The 23,915-nt window shown below is 37.3% G+C and overlaps 1 long non-coding RNA gene across 1 annotated transcript; it reads left to right on the plus strand.

Moving 5' to 3' along the window:
- The first annotated feature begins 17,458 nt into the window (after nucleotides 1-17,458).
- On the plus strand, nucleotides 17,459-19,260 carry LOC131689878 (uncharacterized). The gene is made up of 2 exons (XR_009305487.1): nucleotides 17,459-17,557; nucleotides 19,017-19,260. It is a non-coding gene; the product is annotated as an uncharacterized LOC131689878 (long non-coding RNA).
- Nucleotides 19,261-23,915: the final 4,655 nt, after the last annotated feature.

The raw sequence follows: 23,915 nt of genomic DNA on the forward strand, positions 1-23,915 counted from the left end.
AACGACTACTCCAGTATTTTACGGAGAAGTCATATAAATTTTATTCATATGATTTTGGGACAGATGTATTCAAGGCTATCTTGAAAGGGTTACCACAAGTTCTAAGTTTGGACGAAATATCAAACGGATTGAAAAATTTACTTGGCTTTTCTCCTTCACAAGTTTTTTTATTTTGTTTATAGACCTTAAGGCCATTCGCCTATTCGGATTAGAAAAATCTCTAACCCTATGTGCGGGGTTGGAACTTGAACCTGGGTGAGCTGAGTGAAAGGTATTTGATTTAACAATTACGCTATGCCTGCCCCAACCTTCATTCACAAGTTATTAATATGTAGAGAAAAGATAAAGGCACTATCACGCCACCACGCGCAGGAGCTTCATTTAATTTATTTTAACCGTAATGTAACAATTGGAAAGTATTAGAAAAACTACGTTTTATCTTCCACGTGCAAGTAAAGTGGAAACATTATATACGACGAATTCGAAATCTGACCCCGTGTCGTAGATGCTAGGGCTTTGGAAACAGCACAAAAATTGTCATTTGGATTCCAAATGTATGATCTGTGGTGATAAATCGCACTCAATGGACACTTGTCCGGTGAAAGAAACCACAAAAAAAATTCAAATGCGCTAATTACAGCGAAAACTATTAATCGAATTTCTAAGTAGAGTAGAGTGAGGCCAAATATGTCAGTTTTCTTTGGTGAGCTTGAGCGAAGGTACTTTTGCACTAGTTTTGACAAACAAGCATTCGTTGGCAGTGGCGTAGCCAAGGGGGGGTTTTGGGGGTTAAAACCCCCTCCAAACCAAAATATTTGAATCGATGAAAAAAAAGTTTGATGCTGACTAGTTTATTAAATATTCAAATAATAATTTTGGAAGTTTATTATCTGTTCATTACATTGAGAACCTAATGTTTTAAATACTATGGGGACTTTTTATAAATTGTGAGAATGGGATCTTGTAACTAATATTTTGGTGAGGATCCTATAGTTGATAAATCATGTAAATATGAAGCAAAATAGCTCAATGAAAACGCCTACATAGAAACTGATGAAAAATGGCGTTTTACGCTTGTCTCTAACAGGTCAGAATCGGTTTTTATGTGCATTTGATTTTTTTGGGTTATCACTTATATAAAGCTAGCTAAGATTGGTAATAAAACAATGAAAAAATTTCACGTTTTTCGCTATTTATGACGTACATTTGGGTATCGAATTGAATGGCGCCAAGATTCCATAATTTGAAAACATTCAGCTTTTGGACGTTTAGTATTTAGCAGCACAATTTTGTTGATTAATTTTTCCAGTTGGATACATTACTAGTTCCAATCAAATTTAGTTCAAGACTTAGTGTCTTCAGCAAAGTTTTCAAGAATGTTATTGAAAATAGCTTGGTTGAAAATATGAATTCAACCCGTATTTGTGCATTATAGGCCATATTGTACTACGAATTCCCTTACTAACGGTTATAGGCGACAACAATGAATTTGAGAGAACACCTTGTAGATGACGTTTACTATCCTAGTATGCAAAAGTGACTTCAACTTCACTTTGGGCAAATTTAACTTTTTTAAGTTCACTACGAAAATTCGCAGCTTTCAGTGCAAACGACTTCAAATAATAAAAAAATAACCTGTTGAAATGCGAAAAGCAAAGTGGCGAAAGTATGCTTTTACCCGCACCAGACAAGATTTGAAAATTGATTTCCTGAAAAATATACTCGATGGCATTTACGTCACCTTGGCATACAAGGGCAGTTCAGTAATGTGATTAATCGGTAATTAGTTGCAAAAATCCCGCTAAGCACCATTTTTATAGATGGAACATACTATTCCCTACATCCTATACTTCGGTAAAATCTCCTTCCAAATCTTCATAAGCACCCAGTGGAGTGCTCTAGCCAATTCCTCTACTCTATGTTTGAGTAGCTCACATGACAGTTGATTATTGCCAGCGGTTCAACCGTCCTATTTTTTCATGAATCTTAGGTAGATCCGGAATCTGTCGTCGACTGCACGCGTCTCCAAGCTGATTCTTGCAATACTCTTGTCGTCTACTGCTTCGCTATTTAGGTGTTCGTCATAATATACTTATCAATCGTGACAATTTCTGCACATTATTTATAAGGTGTACAGACTATCCTGTTTATACAATGCCCCCGGCCTATCAGGAGTTTATGTCACCGATGACGAGCTTAACGTTCCGCCATTGGCAGCTATCATAGACATGCTCCAGCTGTGCATAAAATGCATCTTTCTCAGCTTCGTGAGGTCAGTGCACATTGATAATGCTCTAGTCGAAGAAATGGCCTTTGATCCACACTACACACATCCTTTCTCTGATCGCCTGCCACTTGATCACGCGTTGGCGCATTTGGCCCAGCTCTTGTGCCGTCGCTCGATCCCCGCATTTCCACACCTTCTGCCCCGTCTAGCAAAGCTCCTCCAATGCTACGGTTTCGAAGTTGCGAGTTTTCAGCTCATCCTTTTCAGCTTGATTGTTAGTAAAGTGGTTTCTTTGGGCCACTCGTTGAACTTGACCTAACCTGTCTCGTAGTCCGCCACCCAATATAACTAACACCTGCGACAGGTATTTAGTTCTGCCTGCCTGATCGCGGCCTACAAAAAAATCTAAGATTTTCGTCAAAACCCCCTCCAAACCAGATTTCTGGCTACGCCACTGTTCGTTGGAAAGATTATAAATCTGGCAACGTTTCGACAATAATGATTTTATGCCTGGCTAAATATTTTTAAAGCTAAATCTAATAAGGCGAAGGTACTTTTCTCGATGTTTTTAAATCTAGGAATACGATAAGTCACTGTATTCGAGGTTAAATAAAACAATGTACATGTCTAGAAAATCAGACGTTCAACTATTATTTGAAGAGTACGAATACTGCACATCATTTAAAAATTAATATCACAAATGATACATGCAATCCATTGACGTTATTCAGGTAAGAAAATAATGGAAGTGGCAAATGATGTGAAAAATCATGAACTCGCGGAGGGAAATATTGAAAAAATGTTGAAAAAACATGTTTTTTCAGCAGCTGCGTATGGTTTTGTACTCGCGAATGACTTCTTCGGTGTCCTCGTCCTCTCCAGAGTGTGGAACTGAAGTTGTGCATTCCGCCTCACGTGGTTGCTTAATTGTGCGGCGATCACGTTCACGAGCTTCGGAGCATTTTTTTCTGGATTCATTTTCCTACTCTTTTTTAGATCATGTTTTTTCGATTATCTACTTCAACAACACCTTTCCTTTCACACGAGCACGTAATGTGTGAACGGAACCTTAATTATTTTAGATGCTGATCGAATACTGACGCCATCTTGAACAGGTGCAATTGTGTTCTTTATATCCTCTTGGCACTTACGTCAAAAACAGAATTTTAATTCGAAAGATAGGTTCGACAGTCCGCAGCTCTGTTACCCATCGAAGTACGATGATAGTAAAATCCAGGGCCTTGGTATCTAGCGGAGAAATTAAATAGATTTTTTCCTTGAATAGTTTCATCACTGCACAGACAATGGTTCGGGCCATTTGCAATTACTTTGCGATCCGTGTACCCTTTTTAATTTTTTCACGGAGTACCAAGAGGAAGACTTCGTAAACAAAGTGCTGTCAGAAGATTCCAGAACCGATTACACATAAATTGGCAGATATTTTTTGACTGTGAATCCGATATAGTGTATCGAACAGATTCAGCGGAATGAACTCGATCCGTTTCAAAGTATTACGAAAAGAGAGAATATGTCAAAAGTTACTATTCTTCAGAGTCTTCCCACACTACTTTTACAGTATACGGCAGGTTACGGCGGATAGCCTAGAACAACGTTTCAATAGCCTATCGATCGTCAGCATCTAGTTTAACCTGCCTGTCCGCCATTTCGTTTACTGGGTTAATGTACATCCAATTCACGTAACATTAGCGACCTCTGTAATAACATAACAAAGATAATGTTCTATATCTATTGTACCCCCATACCTATTTGATCCCATTCTACTCTATATCAAATTCGAGAAAAAATATAAATTCTCGTTCAAAGCAACAAACAAAAAAATTACATACTTCTTCGGGTACACTTCAAGAAAACAAGTTTGAACGTGTTAATCCGCTTCGAAATCGACTGACAACTTCTCTATCAATTAGGTTCTTTAGTGACACAGATAACCTCACTTTTCTTGACAGTTCGCTTGTACTGTTTACATGGATTTAGACAAATTTGTAGACGACTAGATTCGTTAGAAGCAAATTGTAAAGAATTTTTCTAAGTCCATGTAAATGGTTTGAATTTGAATTTGAAGATAATCATTTAAATTTATTAAATTGGAATGCTCGTTCATCAAAAAGGTGCAAATTTTTCAACGTCTTGAGGATACATAATGTGCATATAGCCGTTGTGACCGAAACTTTTTTAAATAAAATATTAAATCGAACAGTAGCTCTAATTTTGTTATTCATCGGTTTGGTCGAATTGTTTGATTCGGCGGAGGAACCAGCGGATAATCGCAGGATCAAACATTGCGTCATACCGTCTCTTGACACCAAGATGGTCGAAAGTTTGGGTATCGAAGTTGAAACCGATCTTGGTATCATTTTCATTGCTGCAATGTATTTCAATGCACTGGCAAGCAAATTAACTTCTTGAAAGGAGACTTACAAAAACTTACAAGAAATCGGTCGAAATTCCTTATAATCGGTGATTTTAACGCTAAACATCGATCCTGGAATAATGCTCAAAACAATTCCAACGGTAACATACTTTTTAATGATTTCTCTACTGGTTCTTTTAATGCTTTCTCTACTGGTTCTGCTTCTACTCTGTTAACTGGGCAAGGTACCAGAAACTGACAGTCTGCATAATCTCTGTCACCCATCAAAGTACGATGGGTAATGAGCTAAAATTAGACACCTGATGATAACAAAAACCCGGGCCGTGGCATCTAGTGGGGAAATTAAATAGATCAAATGTGTTGGGTGGCAGCTGCGGTTGCGTGTTATCTCGCTTTAGAGAGAGGGTACGATCACTGTCGCCAATGCGGTATCAAAGCCCAGGGATATCATAAGGGTTTGTGCATTGCGCTGGAGTCCCAAGGGTTGCAGGTTCGAATCCTGTCTCAGGGGGGATTTTTTCACATGATTGGGTATGAAAGTGTTCATAACCTGATAAACAAAGGAAACTTCCCGTAAGTGTATTTTTCGGACAGCGCAATGAACAGCAATGAGTTTGTTTTGAAAGCCTTCACTACGTTCCAACTTCTGTGCCATTTCGACACTTTAATGGCTTCTTCGCGGGAAACAGACAATTGTTTCTTGAACAGTTCCATAATAGAACACATGGTGGTTCGCGCCATTTTCAACCACTTTGCTATCCGTGTACCTTTTTTAATTTTTCCACGGAGTACCAAGAGGAACACTTCTCAAACAAATTGCTGTCAGAAGATTCCAGAACTGATTCTACATAAATTGACAGATATTTATTGACTGTGATTCCGATATAGTCTATCGACCAGATTCAGCGGAATGTACTCGTTCCAATAGTATTTTACGAAAAGAGAGAATCTGCCAAAAGTTACTATTCTTCAGTGTCTTAATGCACACAGAAAACACTTCATAAATTCATGAAAAAACCACAATTTCGTACTCATGAAACTATCTGTGTCTAGAATTTCTGTCGGGCTTATCGTCATATTTAGTCCTTTAACTTCCTGTAGGATTTTTCACGCGGAGTAATGTGACACATGTTCTTGATATAAGGAGCTTAATCACTATAATCGTGATATCAAGAGCTTAGCCACGATTTTTATAATCCTAAATTTATGAATTTTGAAAGATTGCGGGCGCACAATGTGTGAATCATAACCAATATACTTTGAATCTGATACCAGTTATCGAGACTATTCTGAATTTTGAAAAAAAAAAGCTCACAGCTAAAAAGACTGTGAACGTGAACTTAATTACAACTACGCAAACTAGATGAGCTAAATGTAAAGAATCATAAATCAGTTCACGTCGTATAGTCGGACCGCAAATAATGTTTCTAAATTTATGAATTAAATCACGAATCCACATTTAGTTCATGAATATTATGCCCAACGTTGTGAATTAGTTACGTAAAGAAAAGGGAAAAGGCTATAACATACATGAAAGCACGGCAGAAGTTCAATAAAGAACACAAATATCTTCTAATTGTTGTGCAGGTTTTATGGAAGAGAAATTGAACACAGCTTTAAAACGTATGATTTTTTAATTTTACTCTGTGAAATACGTCGGGATTATTTAAATATACCATTTCTAATCAATACGCAATTTCTAATAAAACTGTTTTTCATCTTTCCTACAGACAATCGCTCTAGTTGTTCTCGCCGTGGCCTTGGTGTCCGCCGTACCCGCCGTCAACGACGAGTCCATCTTTGGCGATGGCCTATACGCAGCTGAGTTGGATGGCAGTCTCAACCCCCAGGACCCACAGTCGTTCTTCAAGCTAAAGAAACTGAAGAAGCTGCTCTTCTTGGGCTAGGTCAGTCATTTCACCCGTTCGTTCCATCCAGGGGGGACAGCAGCCATCAAAGCGCCAAATCTTCCGTAGCTTTACCATTATTAGCTTAGTCGTCTCAGCATCATCCATGCATTTTGAAGGAAAAGACCAACGGAGAAGCAGCGTCAGCAAGGAGTTATTCTAGTTCATTAAAGTTAGTGATGTTACTGTTTTTTGAAAGAAAAAATACTGAAATCCATATACAGTTACAACCTGAACAATAACATACAAGCAGCAGAGTGTCTCTGTAGGAACTCCGATTAAAGTCCACGGTATTCGTGAGGAAACAGGTTCAAACACAAACTCAGCCAGTATACTTTTTTTGTAAATACATTTTATATGTTTTAACCACGAAACCATGATCATTTCGTTTTCTATCACATAACCAAAGGAAATCCCGAAATTTCTTTCAGAGGAAGATCGCAGGATATGTCTACACTAAAAGAACTCCCTGGACCGGTTTACCTAATCGAAATATCAGGATTTTGGTTGTTGAGAAATAAAAGCACCTGCGTGGTATATTGAGCGATTCAATTTTCGCTTAATTATAATATCGTGGCGCGGTGATGTGGGAAATAGAAGGGAACCAAATGTTTTTGATGGACACTAAAAAGCAGGTAATTTATTCAAATTTATTTTCATCATTCCATCAGACATATTTTGCCCTAGCATCGAAATTATCGTAAAATTTTTAACGAAGAGATATAGTCAAAAACAGACGAAATGCACGTCGCTTCTCCGTGATTGGGCTATTAGCACTATTGTGCGGCGATGCTGCTGTAATGCTGTGGAAGGTGCCGTTATGATAATCTGCTGAAGAAGGCAGTTGATATGGGCGGCCATAATTACCAAAATAGTCATGGTGCGTACTGTACTGCGTACGTACGACTCGAGTCGAATGTATTTGCTCGATAGTTTTATTGCTATCGACTATCGTTCGAGATTATGATTTGTGTATTTATTTCATGTCATTTTTTAAATTGGTTAACAATCGGAATACTTAGAGGATATAAAATCACCGAAATGTGTAAAAAGTTCCCGCGTACTTTGAGCTACTTTATGTTACATCTATTTTCACCATCAGTAAAAAGTAATACTAAATATTGATAGTGAATTATCCTATACCAAGTAATAATAAAAAGTGTTAAAACAAATCGATGGAGTAAAGTGAAGACACCTTGACTTGTCTAATCGCTATTTGATAGATGTATAGAATCACAATCATTCTTGATTTGAAAGTGGTGAGTTACACAATTTTATATTCGAATTAATGCATTTGTTTTCGGCTATACCTCAATTGTTTTCAATATCACAAGAATGTAGCCTTGAATTCAATTCCATAATGTGCGTTTTATACACCAATGGATTTAAATAGAATTAGGTGTTATATCGTCATTTGTATTAAATGCATGAAAATACAAAATATTATCTTATATATCAAAGAATTTTGAATCAAATTGCATTACTAACAAATTTGAATGCATCAACCGATTGAAAAGTATGCCATCTACAATTTCTGGGAGCACTAACTTTTATAATCTTCATTTTGTTTGTGTTCTCCCTACCTCTAGTTGTGTGCTATATCTTTAACAAAATAATTAATTAACAAGTACACGGGAAACTCCGCAAACACAAAAACGAATTTTTGTTTTGACTATTTCAACTAAAAATGGCTATTTCAACGAACTACTTTTTTGATTTTTGCGTCATAAATTGTTGAAAAAAATGTTGCTTTTGGAAGCTATTAGTTTTCTGAAAAAACCCCGAAAACGAAAATTTTAATACAAAATTAGCCATTTTTATAGAAAGGGGCAGTTTGTTCGCTATGATTATTTTCCAAAAATTTTGAGGCTGATATAAAAGCGGCTTCGCAGTTGTGTTGTTTTAAACAATTATTTTTGATGTCTCAATTTAGTTATTATATATGTTATTTAATCTAAGTATAATTGTGAATAACTCATTCTGCAGATAATAAATTCCATCTTGCGCTGAGGTCCGAATAAAAGACACTACCAGCTAGGCATTTTGATGTTTCGGTGCTTCATCTTAAACAGCGAGATATATTAAAATTTTGTGGTAGGAAGTTCAAGAATACAGTTATATCAAACTAAAATAATGCCCAAGCATTGAAAAGAGGTGGTGAGGGTGAGTGACGTAAACAAATTATGAACATGTTTGGGTCAATTTCTTTACCACTACCACTATTTTTATTCTGTGAATTTGACGCCCATCAAAAAAAAATAAAACGAAGTCAACGCTTTTTGTTGAAAAGGGCGATACTAGCAGTGACACCATTCAAAGAAAATCAACAGTGAATATTTCCAGACTTGGTTTTATTTTCTATTTAAGAACTATTGTGTTTTTACATCCTAGATTGCATGATTCAGTGATCGAAACCCAAAACTTCATAAAGTATTTGAAATTATTGAATAAAAATTTGTTTTTGCTATTGAAATTGACAAAATGATAGTATCGCCCCTTTGGCGATTGTTTACTTTTTCGGACCCACCTATCAGCATTGAAGTATCGCCCTTACGTTTTTTTACAATAACTACCGTTTTACACCACCGATTTCGTCCGGGTTTTTTTTTCAATAGCGATCTTTGTTACTATTTACAGCTGGTATCAGCTTGATGATTCTAAAAAATACGAAAAAACAGATGCGCCTCTAAACTGCTAGCAAAAAAAAAGTATCGCCGTCTTTGTTTGCATGGAGGGCGAAACTTTAAATAAGCAAAAAAACAGTTTCGCCCGTTGTATTTTTTGCTGTAGTTTAAGAATCCAAATTTTTGCGTTTCAAAGCCCTCATTCGCATGTATGAAAAAGCCTTATGTTTACATTTGTAAGTATCGCCCTTTTCACAAAAAAGCGTTGAAGTGCAATTTTGTTTACACTGAAAAAAATTCTTAGGTGGAATGAAAATTATCATACAATGAACGAAATCATTACTCGTTTTCTTCAACGAAGCATTTTCGTACATTGTAAATAGTTTGTTTCGTTTATTTCACGAATTGAAAAAATGGCATCTTGATGAACGAAAAGTTGAGTAATGTTACATATTTAATGTACGGGTCATCCCACGGCAGATTTACAACCATAATTTTAATTTCTTCCAAAAAATTTTCTTGCATTCTTAGCACGAAATAATTGACATCCATTTTTTTTTGTTTTGGCTGTATGCGATAGATTTTTTTCAAGTTATGAGTTTTTGAATTTTGCGAATTCGACCATTTTTCAACCACTGATAACTCGGAAACTCTTCTTTGTACGGAAAAATGTATTAAATAATAAAAGTGCGTTTTCGCATGAGCTCACCAATAAAAATCTGATATAGTTTTTTTGTTATTTTTTTAATGAATTCTGCAAATGTTAGAAGAAAATTAAAAAAAAACAAGCTTGGATTAAAAAGTTTTTTATTCTATGACAACATTTATAATTATATTGAGAACTTTATTACTTTACGAGATATTTCGATTAAAGCTAGCCCATAACATGGCGTTTACTGCGAAATTGCCCCTTTTAATGTTATAATTGTAATATCTTGTAAAACATTTTAAGATTCACTGCAAAATTTTTACACAATATGTTTAACATGATTTTTATCATTTAAAGAAAAAATAAACCAAATGGATTGATTTTATTGAAAAAATAAACAAAAAAAATTGACTTTTAAACAATTCTTTTTTTTTCCATTATAATTGCGGAATATAGAAGTTGTAAAAAATTCTCAATTTTTCCGGCAAACTCATGTGAAAATGCAACTTTTTATATTTAATATTTTTCCCATGTATCAAATACTTTCCGATCTATCGGCAATTGAAAAATGTTCAATTTTTCAAACTTCAAAAGTTAAAAGCTCACAACTTAAAGTAAATATTATATTCAGCCATAACAAAAATACCTGTCAAATATTTTTAGCCAAAGAATTAAAAACAAATTGTGATTGAACTAAAATTTTATTTGTAAATCTGAAGTTGATTGGCCCGTACGGTGCATGAAAGTTGTCACCGATATCCAAACTATTTTTTGTGAATGAAACGAAATTATTCGTTCTTTTATCATTTCCCCAGTAACAATTGAAGTTTTATAGCATGCTACAAGTGCAATCTAAGTTTTATGAGTCACTATTAAACTACCATAAAACCTCGATTGTTACTAGGGTTGTTTTATATGGTATGAATATTTTTGGAAAGGTTAAATTTTTTTGTGCATAAAAGGAAAAATTATATCGGATCTTTTTGGTTCGATGTTTGACAACATCGATTTTATTTCAAAGTGCTCACCCGTATTGAGTACTAGAAAAAATGTTATATTTGCGAAACTTATCCATATATATTTCGATAACAAGCAACTATTTTTAATAAAAACTAAATAAATGAAAACAATTCCTATATTTTACCATAGTTGGTTTTATGAAACTTATTTGTAGCAGAATTTAAAATATATTTTTTCAGTCTATACTCTCATTTGACAGTTTGCGCTCAAACAGGCAGTCGAAATCTAGTACCGCAATCTAACAAGCTCGAACGCTTGGTCGAATGCGATACGTAATGCCGCAAATTAGTCGAAACGACTTCAAAACGTTTCGAATCGAGTCACTCGAATCAGGATGCGGAATGCCACCCCTGATTTTAATTAAATGAGGTTTTCAGGTATTACATATTGTACAAAGTTTAATCAAAATTTCAAACACGTCCCGAATTTTTTTTCTGGATTCGCCCCTGAAGAGTGACGATTCCATCGGACTACCAACTCACGAAGATATTTTTTTCTCCGTATTGTCCCATTACTGCTACCACATTTACTCACGTTTCTTGCGTTTTATTGATTTCATCATCATCTTCTTCCTCACGTTTCTTGCGTTTCATTGATTGTATCACTTGATATCCTGCGCCAGGGATCATATCGGCGATAACGCATACTGCCTCCGAAGATATTATTCTGTACGCAATCGTACGACCACCAGCCGGAGCGTCCTGTTCAACTTTTCTTCGTCCTGTTCCATTTGGTTTTCAACTGGTCGTCGATTATCACTCCCATTTGCTTCCGTGCACGCTTCGATGCAATCACGTGCCCTTCGACGGTGAGCTGTATCCGCTGAACCGCTTTGCAGTTGTTAACCAACAACACATCCGTCTTGTGGTGAGCTAGTTGCAGTTTGACCCCGTTCATCCAGCTCTCGATCGCGTCTATTGTCTCCGTCACCGACACATCCACTTCTTCAAGTGTCTTACTCTTCACCGTTAGTGACACGTCGTCCGCGAAACGCACGATTTTAAGACCCCATCGTACATCCCGTTCCAAAGAGTTGGACCGAGAATGGAGTTCAGAGGAACGCCCGCTACGACTCGCATTGACTTCTGCCCTTCGTTCGTCTCGTACAGCTGTACTCTACTTTGGCAATAGCTCTTCAGGATCTGGCTCATTTTCCTATGCAGCACTGCGGCTTTGGCTTATACGAGGCTGGATGGCCCGGTGACATCCCTAAATTTAAAAGTAGCACCAGCTTCTGTACCTTCTACATCTCGGGGAAATTGCCATCATTTAAACACTTCTACAGTAGTATCCTGAACATGTCCGGATATGCCAGGATCGCTGCTTTCAGCGTCAAGTTTGACATTCCATCTGGAGTATTCTTTGATTTCAGTCGCAATCTTTGAGCTCGTTCGTTAGTCGCTTGCCACTCGGCTGTGTTTGCGCCTTCTTCTTCGCCGTACGGTGTCGGTGACCAGGTAGTTGGATTGTGCTTCGGGAAGAGACCCTCGATAATTATCTTTAGCATACCCGGGCATATTTCAGCTGGTGTCAACGGACCCTCGTCTTCGTCATGACGACTCACTACGCGTCCTACAGAGATTGGCGTTTGCTTCTCAACACAGCTACCTATAGAAAACTGGCTTACTAAGCTTGATCTCCCGTTTTAAAAGCGTCCCTGCCTTCTCGAAACGTCGCTTGCACTCCTCGCTCACTCTCCGAACCCGCCTTCTTGGTCTAAGACAAGTAGCGTGTGGCGTACTAAGCTACTCATTGCGCGTCTACTGCATGGCTCCAGTTTTCGTGGCATTCTAACGTCGCAATTCTTGTTAGATCAGCCGCATCAACGTACTTGATTCCCCTGTTCGCTGAAGTGACTCAACAAAGAGGTTTTTGTTAAAGACCTTCGTCTTCCACTTTAGCTTGCTGGTCGTCCTTATCCGTGCTGCAACAGGGTTCCATTGGCCGATGCGGTAGCAAATTGCCTGGTGGTCGCTATGAGGATACTTCTCGCACACTCTACAGTCCATATTCGCCGTCAGTCAAGAACTACAGAATGTGGCGGAATTTCTCTCGGCTCCGATGTCCGTTTTGTGAACCAATATGCTCCCAGTTTTGTTACGATACCAGGAGCCATTTAGATGCCCGCTTCGCCGCGATCTACTTGTTGTAGTTTTCGGCGGTAGACCTAGCGTCCACAACGAGCCGACCGGTAGATATCGAGGTCTGTCGCCAATTTTCACTACAAGGAAATATTCTCACAAGACATTTTCGTATTCAATTTTTTCTAATTTCATCAAAATATTTCGGTGGGGAAGGGGGGGGGGGGTTGTCCACAAGCTGTCCCTCGTCCCGCTACTACGCCACTGTTACATAGATTAGGTGGTCATTCCAGAAGGAGACATGGTGAAAACGGAGCTCATTTCAAATTGATGACCAACCAAAGTTGTCATATGCTCTGTAAGAAGTATAGTAAGAAGTATGTTCAGGGTGGTTTTGCTTGAAAAACCTAGTCAATACCCCTCTCAAGGTCAATGAAATTGAAAATGAATGGAAAATGATTGAACAGGTCGGATATTTGAATGAAAGATGAAAACGAACAACTGCGAATTGAACGTAGTAGGACATGATTTGAGATTTGTTCCTCCTTCAAGTTCAAAACAACCTGGTGAAAATTTGCAGCTCTGATTGCAGCAAATTGAAACTGGTTCGATATATGTAGTTTAACATCCCTTTGAAATAAATATGAAAACACGGGAATTTTTCAGATTCTTTTTTTTAATTTTTACATTGTTCAATGGAGCAAACAATATCATGCATATGGAAAAACATAATCCAAAAATCATTTCCTCATTTTCTATTAACAATTTTCTAGCTATTGCGTCATCCGCCATATCATAGACATATTTGAATTCTTGTGCGTGGATTGGAAGAAGGTACATCAATGAGTTCATATTTGACCTAAGGCTTGTGGAGCCTATTACCATTCGATTAACTTGTGTTCCGGGAACAAGCCAATATTTGCGTTTATCTTATGTACACGGATGACAAGTACATATTACGTCTTGGTAAATAAAAACTCGCATAATATTACATACAACCCTTCTGCAATTAGAACATGCGTGCTATAACGTCAAACCGATGCGGATAGCAGTGCCCATAGGCGTGAGTAGTCTTCGGCATTAGGGACGGGGCTGATAATCACCTATTCCTAGTTGTCCATTAGACTGGTTCAATTTTCGTCTATTAGCTCCACCAGGCTCTACTGATTCCTTTTATGGCCCTTAGTAAATGTTCAAATTTTGGTACCGATCGCTTGTGGACCCTCTAAAAATTTAAATGTTTATATGGAAATTAGTATGGATAATCGGTGGACATAGAAAATAAATTCTTAAAACATTTCCTTTTCATTCAATTTATGAGGACCCTATATAATTCTAAAGGTATTCTTCTACTGAACACATTCGTGGAACATTGTAAGTTTGTGAAAATTTGCTGAGAAAGTTATTAACTAAAGAAGCAGCATGACTTCAAAACAAGTGGAATTTATTATTAATCATAGCAACCTTGTTTGAATAGCTCCATCGTTATACAAGTGTAAACTAGACTTGCACAAATGGTTTAAAGTTTGTATGTGATTTAACATGGATAAACGATCCACATTATATAATATTTCGTAGACACGCTACTATGTATTCTAAAAATATTTGCTATGCTAATTTCGGTAGATACGAGTACCGTGTACAAATTCCCCAAAGAGTGTAACAGGCTGCGATTTCTGGTTAAAAAGTAATTCTTTATACAATACGTAAGTGTCTACATCGTTGGTGAAAATTGAATTTATCTGGATACTCTGGCTGATACTTCAATCAAGTTAACCGTGATATGCAGTCATAAACCGAATTAGTCAGCTATCAACATAGGCGGTTTTATAGTTCAGATGCGAGCGTCATAAATAGACAATCTGAAGGAGATGAGTTCGGTTCTATTTTTTTTATTTGTTTTGCTGCATGTAAAGCGGGAACGTTATTATGTAGAATTGTTAGTTTCAAACGAAGTAATAAGGGAGATCATAACCGTTATTTCTGACGTGTTATTTTATTTTAGCAAAGTTATGTTCTAGCGTTATATTTACGATGCTACTCCAATCTTAATCCGTGGATGATTCGTTCAAAAGTTTTGGTTACAATATGGCATATAGTGCCAGATATTGCCCGGCTTACTCAATTAACCTACCTTCAGTTTACGGGGCACTCTATAGCTATTACAGTTCCAGCTCCACAGGGATGTGGTGAACATCAGTTGAGCTTCAAAACAACGGGAATATTTCCCGCTTCAGTCACGTTTCAATTTTAATTTGCTAAACGTATATTATTGCACACCAAAAAAAAAATACATGAAAATAATTCTGTTACAAATCGATCCCAAGTCCTTTACATCACATGTTTCGGATGATACCATCTGGACTATATTTCCGATTTACACCAACGGTATAACTGGTGACCACAACAAATACGTCAAGGTTCAATTGATTGAAGGTTCAGGTCGCCGGGTAGCCAGAGACAGCACTATTTTCATAACTTTCAGAGCAACGAAAGTTTAATTTTGCAATAACTCATGAACCAGTTGTCATAGCTATGAACTGTCTTTAGAAGAAGTTGTTCTACTTGACTGAATCTATAGAATGTATTATACAATATATTTTTCAGGAGCCAGTCGGTATATTTATGAATTTATTGAAAATGTATTATTTTATCATAGTAAACTCCATACATACTTAGAATCATTTGTGCTAAAACATGCTCCAACAGATTTGATTCAGATTTAACATAGAAGTTCGTTGAAGGATTACGAATTTTTCTAACTTGGTTCTGCGGTATTCAATTTTTTTCATACATCCTCGTTCCGCTACTAGTTAGTCATGATTTTGAAGCAAATTAAGCAATCTTAAAAATGATATTTGTAAGCGTATTTTACGTCTGCTATTAACTAAAGAAAACACTTAACACTTATTAGTTTAAGGGCCGATTTCTTCAGCCTCGCTTAACGCTTAAGCCAGGTTTAAACGCACTGGTGAACCTGGTTTAAAAGTTAAGCGAGGGTGAAGAAATCGTCTCTAAATCGGATGAAAACTGTGAAAATTGTTAATTTTTTAGTAGAATTGGAATTTTTGAATCTCTGGGTCAACTTATTGAACCACCTCAATTCCATTTTATTTTGCTAGGACTTTTGCTTTTTTATGGCCCTTAGTAATTGTGCAAATTTTGGTACCGATCGGTTGTGTCTACGGACCCTCCAAAAATTTCAAAGGGTTGCTATGGTTACTAATAAAAATCCATTTGTTTTGAAGTCATACTGCTTCTTTAGTTAATAACTTTTCTCAACGAAATTTTAGAAACTTGCAATGTTCCCGAATGTGTTCAGTACAAGAATACCTTTATAAATATATAGTGTACTGATTAATTGATTGATGAGGTGATTTTTTAAGAATTTATTTTCAATGTTAACCGATTTTCCATACAAACTCCCATATAAACTTTGAAATTTTTGGAGGATCCGTAGACACAACCGATCGGTACCAAAATTTGCACAATTACTAAGGGCCATTAAAGGAATCAGTAGAGCCTGATGGAGCTAAAAGTCAAAAAATGAACCAGTCTAATCCACAATTGTAAAGAGAGACAAGTCTATCTTTGTCGTAAGACATGTTGGTAGAATTGAGCGATTCGTAGTAATGCTCGACTCCTGCCAGAAAAGGACAAAAGGTTAGTCCGTAAAATTATAAACCTCTTTCTAATGACTCTGCCACTTCTAATTTTCTGATCGATATATTTCACATCCTTGCTCTCAATTGAGTATGACCCTAATGTTTATAATTTTCCCTACTCAGTAACCTCTTGAATTTCGTTAAAAAGTAAAAAAAAATGTGACTAAAAATTAGGCAAAAAAAGGAACAGAGAATTTTATGATATACTAGCTAATACCCATCGCGCGTTGCTGCGACCATCAACGAAATATGAGGAAAATACAAATTGTTCCGAAGCGCCATCTGGCGGGCACATAATCCCCAATCAATTGCACACAAACACGCTCCATAACAAATGCCTACTATGTATAAATTTTTACGACGATCGGTTCAGCCTTTTGGGAGTCCATAAATCATATACATACAAACATTGACTTTTATATATATAGATTTCAGAAGAAAAATCGTAAATTAAAAATGAGTCGAAATTTCACTAAAACCCTAGCCACGCTACCGACACCATACAAATAAGCGCTAAATATTTAAAACGAATACCAAAATCCTAATTGTCCAAAACCAGCATTTTAATTAGAGGTTGATCCAACCCACATTGTCGATTAGCAGGAATAGACTGGATGGAGACGTTTCACGGACAGGTGACAAAAAAAATCAACACAGGTGGGTCCAGTTCAAATAGTCGTAAACGCATGAATGCCCCAAGTAGTATAAGCTTTGCTATTCCTGTGGGACTGTCATACGTTTGTGTGCCGTGCAAAGCTTCCCAATATCGCATCGTGTTCGTTTTCAGCAGTCACCATACCCATCCCGGATAAATTGATGACAGTTGGGAATAATTTGCACTTGTATGCGAAATGTATAAAAGATCATAAACTGCGGTCGAGAGTCCAGTTTCAACGTGGTGGCCATACCGAAAAGGTTTTCCATTCTCGATAGATTTAATAGTCGTAGTGGTGTTACGGAAATCATCTAGAATAATGAAGTTCATAGTAACGGTATAATTAAATTTACTAATTAGATTGGAGGGATTAAGTGATTGGACAATAGTTATGTTAGAACATGAGCCAGCAAAGTTAGAGAACTTTTCAGAAAATGCGGTGATAAAAAACTGGGAGGATTTCTACGAACAAGTGCATTTAATAGTAACTAAGATGCACTCATTCCACTTAGTTACCAAAGAGACAAAAAATTACAGAAAAACGTATGGAACAATTATTGTGATGTAAAAGTTTGTAAAATCTTATCCACGTAATCCGCAAAAATGTTGGATAGCATCTTTCAGTTTAATTTTTTTTAAAGTGAAGAATAAAATAGGAATATGAGATACATGATTTCATCAGTGAAATGCTGTTTTAATACAATCGACATTTTGGGGGTGTTCAGCCAATTTTCATTCTATTCCCCTATTTTAAACCATCGGTAAGAGCAGCATTTGACGCGCTCGATTTGCATTTTTGTTTCATTTAAACGCCAGTATCTTACATTTTGGGCTAAGTTATTGATTTCGATTAAAACGCATTCCATCGATTGTAGGCCTCGAAATTAGCACGTAACTAAACAGGTGAACACACGATATTTACCGAATGCTCGTGATCGTATCTTAAAAAGCATCTTCACGTGGAGTTTGGAATGCTTTTTTATTAAAAAACTAACATAACAGAAATAGTTCAATTTAAAAGGCTTTCAAATCAAAATGGGAAAACTTGACAATTATTTTATGATGTTTTTGGCGTCAAATATTTTTCGACCATATAATATATATTTTTAAGAAGCGCCTTGATTTTCCAATCAATAGATGAGCATCAACGTATAAGATTATATCAATTCTCGATGTGTTGGTCGCGTGGTTGCCATATGAGCTTAGGAAAAAATATGAAACAAAATTAATGTCAAGTTTTGTGTGTGATTGATAACACTTTATATGTGAGTACAAACGTTTGAACAATGCCTCAAAAATACCACTCCGAAGTGTGCAAATAAATCAAACCATACAATACAACATATTCGGTTGTCGCACCTTTATTTCTTAGAATGTAATAGTATATTTATTTGAGCAGAATTCTGCCCAATCTTTAAAACATTTATTTTAAAGTGGAGCACGTAAAGTTGCTAACTCGATAAGCCGCTGATGGTGAATACGTTTAAAATCAGGGATCCTCGGTTCTAGAAAGAGAAAATTTTGCTAGATGTGTTCCAATCAAGTAGCATATTTTTCAAAATATTTGTGCTACATAACTTAAGAAATAGAGAAGAATATGTTGATGATAATACCAGAGAGCGCTAATTTCACGTGTTCGAGGGTATCTGTGGACTATCGCTGATTATTTTCTTCTATTAAGTACCTATCTGATTTACTCAATTCGTAGTTTTCTAGTCTCTATATTCCAAACATTTCAGTGACAAACAATTTTCCACAAAATAAATAATTGTTTTCCCATTGACCACCATCCACAGCTCGCATGCCTTTTTGCCCTTGTGCTAGCCGTTGCTTTTGCTCTGCCAGCCGTCAATGATGAAAGTATAATTGCCGTTCCATCCGATGCCCTCGTAATGAACGAGGCTGAGAATCCGCAGGATCCACAGGGTACCTTCGGATTGTTGCTGCTGAAGAAGAAATTACTACTCTTAGGGTAAAGTTTGGAGTCGTATTTTTTTGCGAATAAAAAACTGCCATTTAAGTTCTAAGCACTCAATAAAATGTTAGCATTAATGAAAAATACAATGATGACGCCCTTAGGTTATAACCAATTCATCATCCGACTTTCGTCGCTGGTGACTGATCTCTTAATCTTCAGTATCTACTTTGTTTTAGACCAATACTTCTCTATTGAACAGAACTGGGTGGGGATAATTTGATGGATTCAACTCGTTGTACAATTGTTTTGGATAGGTCTGGCCAAAACGTAACTGTCCCATCATGAAAGCGTAAAATCTGTTTGTTTAGGCACTCTCCTCGGTATTCCGAATTCATACTTTTTTTGCCAAAGGAACATATTTCTTGCCAAATCATTTTTTTTTCGTGAGTTTGTCGGCGAAAACAACTTGAGTCTGTCAGGAATCTTGTCGTAAACTAAAGCCTTGTAAAATTTGAGTTCAAATTTCAAAAACCAACGATAAAATCACAAATAAGTTGAAATGTTGTTAAATACATTTGAATGCAATAAATATGAACATGTTCAGTGACACAAAATAATGTTGGCATTGAAAATGCCTTCTTCGACTATTTGGGGCTGGGGCTAGATGTAAAACTAAAATTTGGAATTTGACCCGCGCCCCAATAATGTGGCCTAATTTTAAACGACTGTAGCACTGTTAGTTGTTGATGGATTTGAGTCATTTGTTTATTTGTTGTATCATCACCAACATACCCCTTAGCCCAATGGTGGTTGCTTAAACTAATTTCAATTTAGAATAGCAAATATTTTAGATTAAATCGAATTCCTCGTCAGATTGAAATCAAAAGCCGCCACTACACTATTAAAAATACCCTAAAGTCCGGTAATAGCGTTTTGGCGACCAAAGTTGGTTCTCCTGGACGGTATTCGCAAAAGAGAGTTATTGCGTAGAGCTCGAACGCGGGCTTGAAGATCCAAGTGCCCGAGGACTGTAGGGCAATCCATTCTGGTAGACAGTCCGAGACTAACAGGACTGGAGAGCAGTTCCGTCGGATGCCTAGAGTGTTGAGCTGTATCAACTGATACAGGTTTTCGTAGCTCGGCAGTTGAAATCTGCTGTGCCAAGGAAGATGTCGGAGTGCAAAGCATATGAACCGGCGTTGGATGGCTCCGAATCTGTCAACGCCGCCGTTCTGACGCACACGGGGAAAGTTGGCGGTACTATTTACAGTGCATAAATAATCATCAAATATTTTTATTTTTGGAATTCGCTCCAAAGAAAGATTTTTTTTGTGTATCTGGTCAAGCAGGGGACATTTAGTTCGGCCAGTAGCCAGAAGAATTTCGAAAATTTGCTTTTGAAGATGGAGTACGCGCCGAAGTCAAAATGCAGTGGTATTGAGACACGAATATAAAAGTAAATGTCAGTTAATATACAGATTTATTGGAAACATATGGAGCACGTTCCATAAAAACCCCTGAAGTAATTGATTCTCCATTTGATTGCTTATTTTCTGGCGTATACAGGCATACCGCCTTCTTTCCCCAGGCGCCGTGGTAAGTTGGCGGATTTTCCGCGTCCCATATTTCTCTCTATGAAAACAAAGGCAATGCAATAACAGTTTGATAAAATTCTAGAATGTTGCCAACCGTCTACCCTTTTATGCAACATGTTCTTTTTTACAAGATCTACCTAAATCAAAACGGTAACAAATGACAACTGAAAACACTGCCAACTAGCCCCGCTCTCCCCTATACGCCCCTAAAATTCTTCGCTATTCGGAAGATGAACTCAAACTGACTTCATGCCTTATCCACGATGTATGAATATGAAGTTTGTGGTTCGAACGTTGGTGCCAAATCCATGATGGCTCTGAGGTCTTTGACGTGAGAGTGTCTTGGAATGGTTGAGTAGTAGGAATGGTAGTTTAACTGAGTCGGATGGCGTTTCTGTGTGAACGTAAAGATTAAACATTTTTTCGAATTGAAAATCATTATGTTTAGATCACAACACGTACCAAAGCTCTTCAGTTCACTCTGTAGAAACTCGGCATCGGATTTATTCCGTACTTGTCGGAAAATTTCCATGTCGGCGGCGAAAGAAAGGCGGGCTCCTTGTAATTTGATATTGATGACATTAAAGTACAGAAGGAGGACCGGGATGGCTTCCTTGCGGGATGCCGGATGCAGCGAAAAATGGTACAGATAGACAGTGCAGAAGTTTCCCACGAATACCGAGTTTGTCCATCTTTGCTATTGCTATCATGGTTGATTTTGTCGAAGGCAGATCCATGTAAATAGCATCGGTTTGTCCGTCAGCGACTTCATCGAGTACATATGTTGTGAACGAGAGCAGGTTGGTCGTTGTCGATCGCTTAGGCATAAAACCGTGTCATCTGCAATGTAGTGTTTGCAGTGAAAGAAAATAGAGCCCAAATCAACCAGTTTGAATAGTTTTGATAAGGCACTTAATTATCAATGTTCGATTTATCCTCGATCCTTTTTATGAACTGGAAACATGTGCGCTGCTTCCCAGCAGGAAAGGAATGTTCCAGTAGTGAGTGATAGCATGAAGGCTCGCTTTGAAGAAGCTCGTTGATGCACTTTTTGACAAAAATCGAAAGAACGCCATCTAGGCCCGGGGAATTAGACGCTTTCAACTTGGAATTTGCTGCAAGAATGGTAGCATTATCGACGTAGATTCGGTCGATGGTTCGTTTTCGAGAAGATTGGTGGCGGCAGCGACTTTTTGTGGTGGAAGGCTCTCTTCGGAAAAACGCTTGAAAATATGTCGAAGAACAGTTGGTAAATTTTCTTAGTATCGGTGCCCAAATCTCCATTAATTGACATACAAGATTTTAAGCCAGATTCTTTTCGCTGCTCGTTCACATACTTCCAGAACGACTTGGGCTTAAAATTCAGTTGACGCTCGATGTTTCGCTGGTGTCTAAAAAGGCCCGTATGCTTTGCTGTTTGTATTCGTGGTTGAGTTGAAAGTAGTGGTTTCGTAATGCAAGTGTCTTATGTTTCGAGAATTTTGTAATGCAGCTTTTTTGGCAGTTTTAAATCATCTAAGGACAGTTGATTGCCAGAGAGGGTGTTGATTGGTACTAATTGCTCTTTTTGGCACATAACGATCGATTAGGTAGTTAAGAATATTATAAAACTTCATCGCTGCTTCGTTCGCGTCGTCATTGATAAGATTTTCATCCCAGTTTATATTCAGCAACGTGTTAACGATGCTGTCATAGTCAGCATTTTTAAATTTTTAGATGATAGAGATTGTGACGCCTTCAAAGTTCACTACTTGGTCCAGCGAGTACAAGATGTAGTGGCGGATGATGACACACATGATGGACTAAAGGAGTCGCAGCAGTGCAGCAGTACGGAGCGTAGTCCCGGGCACTAACAAAGCATAGCTTTACTTTAATAAACGCTCATTCTCGTTAATGAGTTCATTGATTTGCGGAAGAGTTGTGCTGTTGTAGCCATCCAGAATACAACCACGTCAAGCCAGGTAAGTTGAAAATGCTCAGTATAACAATGTCATCAGAAGGGGCGGCTTTCGAAGTGGTAAAAGAAACGGAGGAAAAATGTACATCGATCAGACTGAAATCACGAATTCTGTCAAGTGGAAAATACACGACACACCACATACCATGGCGAACGGCGATAAGCACACCACCACCTGATGTCTTGTGGCGTTGCTGTCGCAGCGGTAGACATCGAATGTTGAACCAAAAACCTAGCGAGACAGAGTACGGTTGTCCAGCCACGTCTCGGTCAAGGCGATGACGTCGCACAGTGTCGCCTAGCCGGACAAAACCTCAAAATTTTATTTTAGATTTTTCATGATTTAACATTTTTCTCTGTTTCTTAACAGGTTGAATAGAATCTTCTTAAATATTAAGTCCCGACAACGAGAGTTCGATTTTTTACAGAACTTCAAAGGTGAAATAAATTATGAATTCTGAGGAAAACTATTTTGAAACCTAAGTTATTCAAATGAATATATCTTTTTAGTTAAGATTCCAATTGGGGTCGAACTGATTTCATTTGAAAGGTTATTCGCTGGCCTTATAGCTGCCATTCGAGTTAGTCGATACAAGGCTACTCCTCGCTCGGACATGAGAAACAAATAATAAATCGTGCAATAATTTAAAGTTATACTGTTCAAAGTTGCTGTACTTTTTTGAAACGGTCCGGAAAGATGCTGTGTACTTTTCGAAAATGAATATCTTGTTTTGCCCCTTTCTACTCCGATGTATGAAAAAAGGTGATTTTTCATGATACGTCTGAAGGAGACGCATGGTAGTCTTTGATCACCCAAGGCTCGTAATAAATTTTATAGATGTGTCTTATCATTATCAACAAATAAAAAAATGTGTATTCTGCTAAAAAATTCACCACGCCTAATTTTTTGAAAATGAATTTTCGGATATAGTGCACTTTATATTCGTAAATGTTGAATTTTAGAACCACACAAAGTGCCAAAGTTTTGAGGTAATAAAAAAATGAACATCAAATTTGAATTCAGCGTCCCAAAATTACCCTAATGTGAAGTTTTCATCAAATTCGAGCCACTTTTGAGGTTTTGTCCGACTTTTGTATGGAAGGTGATCACTGTGCGTCGTAACAGCAGCTCGTAGTCACGAACAAATAACTGTCCGTTGATCAATTTAAACCACTAACATTCTGGTAGTAAACCTCGATGTTCTTGGAGGAAAGATCAGGTTCA

Source organism: Topomyia yanbarensis, chromosome 3 (assembly GCF_030247195.1).
Source record: "Topomyia yanbarensis strain Yona2022 chromosome 3, ASM3024719v1, whole genome shotgun sequence".
Taxonomy (NCBI): domain Eukaryota; kingdom Metazoa; phylum Arthropoda; class Insecta; order Diptera; family Culicidae; genus Topomyia; species Topomyia yanbarensis.